Here is an 8,873-nt window from a genome sequence, read left to right on the forward strand (position 1 = left end):
GTGGCTATATGGATCTTCATCACATCAGTGCCTTTGTAATTCATTACATCAGTACCTTTGTAATTCTAAAGTTTCACCTTAATCGAGGGTGATCACCTTGGGATTTACAACCACTAGCTCCGGTCTAGTTTCTTAAAGGTTCTTATCCTCCTTTTGCTATTGAGGGGATGGTTCATACTCAACATGCTCCTAAATAGGTGGGGTCACTTCTCCTAGTCAAACTTGTCTTCCATGTTTAGGTCCCTTTGATCCTACTGGTCTCAAACATCCATGTAGTGTTACTTTGGTTTGACTGGGGGCTTCACCCTTATTGTAGTGTTCTAGTCCAAACACGTGCTTGAATAGGTACAAGACTTAGTGCTTGGTGTTGACAACTTGGTATATTGGTTCTTGGAGTACTTTGCTTGGAATTAGATAGGCTTCTTGGCATAACCAAATGCAGTGTACATAGCCTAGATGTGGTCCTTAGGATGCCTTATTACTTGCTTGGTCTCATCCAATCTATCTCATCCAAAGCATCTCTTGGTCAAAAGTCCTTCTACTGACTTAACTACTTTTTAGTTCTATCTCTAACTCATGGATAGAATCCTATAGTTTCTCTTGGTTGGGAACTTGTCCTGGCTCCAATCCAAATGATTCCTTCATAGACCCACAGCCCCGAGTCATCGACTCTGCTTGAGTATGGGCGCTCCAAATACTACTCCAAATCCTCCATCCATAGCTTGAAGGTAGCTTCTTTATTGCAGGCTTTAGGCTGTCAAAGATGGCTTCTTTGAATTGACTCGCTTTTGGCTGTAGTATAGTTTTTTAATCCCACTCCTCTTAGACCACGACCCATTCTTCTTTGAACTTGTTCAGGCTATGGTTGGGGGCTTGCAACTACACCGCAAGGATTCACCTGCTCATCCATACCCAATACTGATTTCATTGTAGCTTCTCTATCTCCTATGTTTTGCTAGCCTCTATATCCTCGACATAGGTATTCCTTGCTCCTAGCCGCAAATCATAGCAACACACGTATAGTATGCAGTATATAAGTAAAAATATATGTGATTATTGTGTGCTTTACTACATTCTCAATGGTAGTAAAGTTTCATAGTCCCATTCTACATGTGTTAACATATATGTGAAATGCATGCATCATTATGAAATATGAAAGGGTGTTTTATTATGTGATTTTTATAGTTTTAGCTGAGTTTTCCTTAAGGGGATCTCCTATTAAGTTTCAAGATGAGGTCTTTTATTAAAAAATAATTCTTACAAGACATTTTTTGATGTTTAATATTTTGATGGTAAGTTGCATTTTTGTTTTGGATAGTTATAGAATACAATGTTGTTATGAACATGAAGGGTTATATAACTGCATTCTATTTTTTAATATATGAAGGGTATTTGGAAGGTTGGTGGATGTATATACCTCTGATTATGGAGGGTTGACAATTGCAATGAAAGTTAAATGTTCTCATCATTTTTTGTTAATGTATTGAGATAGCTATGGAATGCAAAAATGATTACAAAATATTCCTTGAGAGGCTTGATGAATAAGTGTTTCCCCTTGCCTTTCCTTAAGCAAAATTTTAGTTAAGCGAAATCTATGATGCCTTACCCCTTTCATTATGTATGCTTGCATTGTAAAGTATTTGGGAAGTAATTTGTGGGTGACGGATATTTTTCCATTGGGGTGAGGTGAATGGAAAAAGCATTTCAATTTTATTAGATATGTTTATGTTATAGAGTATTTGGGAATTAATTTATGAGGGACATATATATTTTCTAAGGTGATTTGGAAAACTAGGTATTCAAAATGAAAAATTTTCATGTAGGCTAGTGAGAAATATTTCCAAAGTTTTGTATCTGGTATAGTGGACATTAGGAGAGCCATTTGCATCTTTCTATTGTCCACAAATTTGTATATGGTATTGTGGACATTAGGAAATCCATTTGCAGCTCTATGTTGGATAGTTTATTTATTGCAGTTTGTGGGAAGGAATATCTAGAACTTTGCTTCCAATATAAAGTGCAAAAGAAATTCAAAATAAAAAATCTTGTTGAAAATATCTTTCTAGAGAGTTTTTCCCATACGAATGTGTGAGAGATCTATTTTTGTGAAATAGATATGACATTTTTATATTTTATGATGCTATGCAATTAATTTAGGAAGCCTATCTATGCTTCTAAAAGAAAAAATTTGATTGATTGCTACCTTAATTTAGAAAAAACATTCAGTGATTCTATGTCTGTGTATAATGAGAAAATCAATTCAGATAGTAGTACTTGTATTTGATAATAAAAGACATTTTTCCCAAGTAGTTTTTTTATTTTCTTTTTAATTTGATACATTAGATATGAATGTCCTAGATGAGAGGGAAAGCCTCCTCTTTCCAATGAGTCATTGCTAGTGAGTTTGCAGAATACTAGTCATTCCTTGTTGAATGGTGTAGCTTTTTTGTTAGCATGTACACCTTGTTGAATACTAGTCATTCCTTGTTGAATGGTGTAGCTTCTTTGTTAGCATGTATACCTCCACTAGTCTTCAATGGTCTCCAAGACATAGGGTATCTTCAAAGAGAACTTTGTATGAAAATGTGGTCATTGAGGAAAAGAAACCTAAGGTGACAAATTTTGTAGGTGAAACCTCAACAAGTGCACCATTCCTAGAGGCTAGAGCCTTTGCCCTTGGTAGTGCCTACATCACTTGAAAATTAGATAGAGGATTAGGAGCTCGCTCCTACTAATCCATCCAATAGTAGGACTTTTGTCATCTCATGATATTTACCTCACCATAAAATATGGTGTTTCTGAGAAGACTATTAAATAAGTATGCAACATATAGGTTGCAAAACGTAACATACCCAAAATGTTGAAAGTAGATTTGGGAGAGATTTATCAATAGGAAGGGTATTGGGTGTATTACCTTACATATTGATGAGGTCTACTATACACACTTTGTCAAAACTCTAAATGTTGGGGATTGTGTATGCATATTCATCTTTTTTGTATGTGTAAAGAGTGTTAGGAATGATGGTGGCACCATTGATTATACCATCACTTTTGATCCTTCCACACATATTCAAAGAATCCCAAGTTTTGAGATAGAGCCCTAAATCTTGCTTAAAACTTGTAACTCTAAGAATAAGGAGATTTGTAAGGATCTCATCATCAACAAAGGCGAAGACAATCAATTGCCTTTAGCAACATTTTGCGGTCACTATTATCAAACTAGAGACATGTTTTGAACAATGTGATGACCTCATAATTAAAAATGGAGCTCTTACAGACTGAATTATAGTGAGTTTCACAATTATGATTTCTTTTTGGTAGATTTTTCTATTGTCTTCTGTTTTTTGTATTTAAGCATATTCTCATTCTCTAATGGAATCTTAGTCTAGCTCACCTTTTGGAGTAATTGGAGGTCCAATTACTTGAAGTTTGCTGATAGGTTCAAGGCATTCGAGGAGTGTCACTTCCTCATTCAAAATGTGGGCTACAAGAGAAACATGCAGCCTATATCATTTTAGGTGTTGGGTGCCACCATCATTGCTCCAGTGAAGGAACCATCCCTTTAGCTAATCAAGTCTACTACCTCTTTTTCTTTCTTTGGTAACCTAATTCTTTGTATTTATCATTATTATATGCTATACTTTGCTTTCAAGGCCATAAAAAATATTAGCATATTGGAATTAAAGCCTCTTTTCATGCATCTTAGGTCATTGGAGTACTCTCAATTCTTGGTATTAACTCAACGTCATTTTAATCTTATATGCTATCCTTTTCTTTCAAGACTGTAAAAGTTATTAGCATATTGGTATTGAAGCCTTTTAGGGCATTGGAGTGCTCTCAAGTCTTGGTGTTTATTCACATGAACTATGAATTAATTTGCATGGTTTGTAAAGAAAACAAAATCTCAAGGTAGATAGATAAGATCTTTTCAATGAAATGAGACAAACACACCTCACTCTAAAAATTCCAAAGCTAAAAGCTATCATCACGACTATGGAAGGGACAAAAATCAAAGTGGTTTTGAGAGATGCATTGGTACACAAGGAGCTCTATCCCCCCACCCCATTCATTCAATTTCTTGAAGATAATACATAGTAACTAATGTATACATAACTAATGTCACAACTCTTCAATAAAGGGGTGGAGGGGCGCTTGGCTTGGTGACAGGTTTCATAGCAGCCAAAGCAAAAGTTTAGTTATTTTATGTTAGGTTTATTATCATAATCTTTTTTTGCTTTCAACACTTTCATCCTTATTGGTTGTCTTATTCGTTCCAATACATCTCTCCCTAAATTTCAAGGAGGATTTTTTTTTGTAGCTTCAACAATTCCATCTTTATTGGGTGGCTTATTTTCTTCTAATGGAACTCCTCTGAGTTATTTAAAGGAAAGATCTGTTGTGTTTCATTCATTAAATTAATCATTTCTCCAAAATTTCATGAAAGAGTATGTATATTATACTTTTCTTCTCATAATTGCTAGCACATTTAAGGGAATTATCATAGGCACCTTGGTTTATGAATTGCATTTAAGTGAATGATTATTTCTTGGAAGGTTGTGAGTTTTTGATTTACAAGAGTGCAACTTTCAGTACATATACCCAACCCTGACTAGGATTACATTTCCTACTCTATATGTGAAGGCTTGTTGATTTATGAAGTGCATTTAAAGGAATATTTGTTGTAGTTCTAAGTATTGGATATAGTTTCAAAGTCTGTATGCAGCCATGTAATATGACTGCAGTATCTTGCTATGTACCTGAGCCTAGCTGGTATATGGGGGACCTTTTCTTTGTTTTGAGGAATTGGATTTGCTATGTGTGTTGGTAGCCTTTAGTAGTAAAGATTACAATCAAGGCTGTGAGTCCTTTCACCTCAAGAGAGATCAATGAGACCAGTCTCACATTTTGAGATGTTGGTGACTCCCCATTAATGTGACAATAAGTACAAGCAACAACCCCAGGGCCAAGAACAGGTAGAAAAACAATGTCAAGTAAATTAGTCTCCTTCTTGACTCTTGAGACTAAGCAATGAAGGAATTTTCCTTTAACACTTGGAGGTAGTTCAAATATGTCAGGTATCTATTCAATACATTTCTTGATTTTGAGACAGTATCTATTCAACACATTCATTGAGTATTAATCAATGCATAATAGATTGAAGCTTGCATTTATGAAAAGGACCCCAGATCTGATATGCCCTCTGAAAGATCTTAAGATGCCATAAAAAACCAATTTCAATTACCATAGCCCCAAATCATGCCCAATTGCAAGATCTAGCCCCAAGAAATATTGAATACTTCTCCTTTTGACGGTTCCTTCCCTTTGACTTTTCCACATAAATTTATCATTTGGAAATTTTAAGCTTCATAAATTATTAGTGTGGTGAAGCACCTTTGAATTAAAACTCCCTCAATTGTACTAATTGTAGAATTCATTTTCACAAAGTTGAATATCTTGAAAATTTTTCTTTTAGTAGCCTCCTCCAAATTCCTTTTTAATAAAAAATACATAGTTTGTATCTTTAGCCTTCACCAAAACACATCTTTTTTCCCCTTAGTTTTTTTACGTGTCAAATTGTAACCTGATGATAAGTCAAGTTGTTATGGGACAAATAGCAGAGGGGTTCATGAGGAAGATGTAATCACAAGAGGGAAGGGGAGGGGAAGGTGGTGTGAAAGTAAAGGATCGAGCTCTCTTAGTCATGAGAAAACATCCTAATGAAACACTAATCCAAGGAGGATGCAACCTAAGTGCAAACATGATGAAGAGAGTGCTCATGACATGTACCTTAAGTCAATTAGGTTCTAAGATAGATTATCTTGGACTCATAAATAGAATCCTGAGTGTATGTGAATTCCTCTTCAATAATACATGATAGGCCTCTTATATAGAGAGTGCCCTTTGAATAGTCAACACTTGTGGGATCCTCTGACCTTACTATATAAGGTGGTAAAGTGTGGCTTTTACATGTCAATACCTCCCCTGGGTGCTTTCATAGCTACTCTAAGGTGGTCAAGCTTGATTTACAAGAATATAGGCTAAAGGTGGAAAGGCTTTTGCTTTTTAATACATGTTGTCGATGGCGATCTCTTCTTTGCTTAATGTAGCATGATGCATGATGCTTTGTTCTTCCATGTGCCTTAATGCTTCAAGTGTGGATCCCATTTTCTGTGCTATGGTCATCTCATGCACTTGTGCTTCCGGCATGCTTTTTGCATTCATGCGTTGCTTTAGCATTTGTTGCAAAGGTCTTACCATGAGCTTCGTTTTGCTTCAATGGTAGTGTCTAATTTCTAACAGTGCTAACTCGACAAGCATGTAGATCTCAAAAAGATGATACCTTTTTTTTTTGGAGCATGTGCAAATTCTTCTTGGATTGGAAGTTACGGTTTGTCGAAGTTTTATGAAGAAGAGGGGGCCTTGATGATGTGGCAAAGGGATGTTCACATGCTACACTGACACTGTGCTTAGCAAGAAGCTGTGTGCTTAGGTGGCAATTGGTGACTGTGCATTGCCACATGTCATGAAGTTAACTAGTAGGGTTATGTAACCCGGGTTAGTTCCACCATTAACTAGACTATAGTTAGGGTTAACCAACCTTATCTACTTGTTGACCAATGTTATCTTAACCTGGTTTCAAAAACACCACGTGTCTTTTTGCAAAGTCTAAGACCTTGAAGAAGATGGTGATGCAGAGAAATGTCATCGACACTGCGCAGCTTTGTGAGCCGCTTGAGAAGGCTGGAGTTAGGAGCTTGTTGATGAACATCCCGGGCAGAGGTCGTACGCTGGCGAGGTCAAGGTAATGCACTGCAGACTGCGCGGAAGAGGGCGCTTGAAGGTCTTCTAGTTCGTGGGCTGCTACATGAGGAGCCAAATCTGGCACGTTGGAGCTCTGGAGCTCTTTGCTCAGGCCTATGTTGCAGATCGTAGGAGCTGCTTTGGAAAGGCTGGTTGGTGGCTGTAGGTGGTGCGTTGGTGGCTGGCTGTAGGGAGCTTTTGAAGGTGATGGAGCGTGGCTGTTCAGACCGGGAGTCGCCTGGAGTAGAGATGATCGATGAGTCGCTATGGAGGACTGTTGTTATGAAGCGAGCGGGCATAATGAATTTAGCAGGAATATCTTCGACGGTTCTAGACAGTTTCTCTACGAGATCAGTTTCTTTTGCTGAGTGCCTTAGCTAGATTTCGTATGTTTGTTGTCTGCGTCTTTCATGACATCTGTGACACACCTTTCAATCATTCGCTCGCGATCGTTACTCATTGAGAGGCTTCCGTGAAGGAGACCCAATGTTGGCCGCTAGAGAAGGCGGTTTGCTTTCATTGGAGTAGGGACTTGCTGCCTTCATACGGTGCTGCTTCTTGTTAAAGAGACCTTTAAGTCACTTGGGCATTGCTCTTGTAGTGCAGGCTAAATGCTTGATAGATTGGAGGTCAAACAACAAAATATAAAATACTAGCGCTCTCTCTCTCAAACATGATGGACACAAATCTCTAAATGGAATTTCAAGATTTAGTCAAGAGAAACCATGAGTACCTAAGGTGTGCTCACAATCAATCAAGGAGAGCTAGACCTAAGCTCTGATACCATGTGAAAGTAAGGGATCAACCTCTCTTAGTCATGAGAAAACACCCTAATGAAACACTAATCTAAGGAGGATGCAACCTAAGTGGGTGAAGAGGTTGTTGTGGGAGAAAATTGGAGAGTGGAGTGAGGGGAGTGGTGGGCTATGTGGGGTAGTAAACAAGAGGTCCCTAGGGGGCCACCTAGGAAGTGAGTAGCTCAATGTTGAGGTGGGATGTCGTGAAGTGAGAGTCACACAAGGGGAATTCATGACGCTCTGTGAATGGTAGTGAGTGGGGAGGCAATGCAAGGGGTTGTCCAACAGACAACATAGAGGAGGGGAGGGGTGGTGAATGACTAAGAGACATGTGGAGCACTATATGAGGGTGATGAGTGGAGAGGTTGTGTGAGGGGAGGGGAGAGGAAAGGGAGTGGGTGGTGAGGGTGTGTGAGGGGAGGGGACAGCTAGTACATAGGGAGTGAGGAGGCAAGGGATGGGTAAAGAGGGTAAATGGCAAGGGAGGGAAGAGAAATCATGAGGAAAGATGAGAAGGTGGGAGGCTACATGGGAGGGGAGGGGAGGGGTAAGGCAAGGGGAGGGATGGGTAGTAGCCATGCGAGGGGGAGGAGGCTCAAGAGAGGAGATAAGAAGGGTTGGGAGAAGGCGATGGAAGGGGGGTATGGGAGGGTTGTGAAGGGGGGTAGAGCCTCATTAAAGGGTATGTAAGAGAAACTAGAGGGGTCTAGGATGGAGAGACAAGGGGGTTATGACAATGCAACAGAGAGTTAGAAGAAAAAGGTGAGGAGGAGATGAGCATGAGTATGTGAGAGAAGAGAGTTAGTGAGGGGCTAAAGGGGAAAAATAATTGATACATGCGAAGTCTAAGTCCCATCCAAAAAGTAAAATAAAGGAGGAGATTTTTGTTTAGGTGTAAATTTATGAAAGTAAAGTGAATATGGAAAAGAGATGCAAATGCTCATTCATCCTAGAATGCAAATGCTCATTTTACCATTGTTGCCATCATAGAATGCAAATGCTCATGACTATTTCCTTCATCATCATCATCATCATCATCATCATCATCACCATCATCATCATCATCATAGAAATTCAATCCTATAGCCACTCTAGTTTTGTGAGTTTCCATTATGCCATGCCAGACTGAAGTTTGAAGTTTATATATGCCAAGAATGACTATATAGGGGAAGAAGTGGGTGGTGAAGGTGTGAATGTTGCATAGTGGAAGAGGGATGAAGTATGGTGGCAGGGAGGCAAAGAGAGTATGAGGGAGGAGTAGAAATGGGGCATCTG

Source organism: Dipteris shenzhenensis, chromosome 3 (assembly GCF_047967505.1).
Source record: "Dipteris shenzhenensis isolate YYH24624 ecotype China chromosome 3, Dip_SZ_1.0, whole genome shotgun sequence".
NCBI lineage: Eukaryota > Viridiplantae > Streptophyta > Polypodiopsida > Gleicheniales > Dipteridaceae > Dipteris > Dipteris shenzhenensis.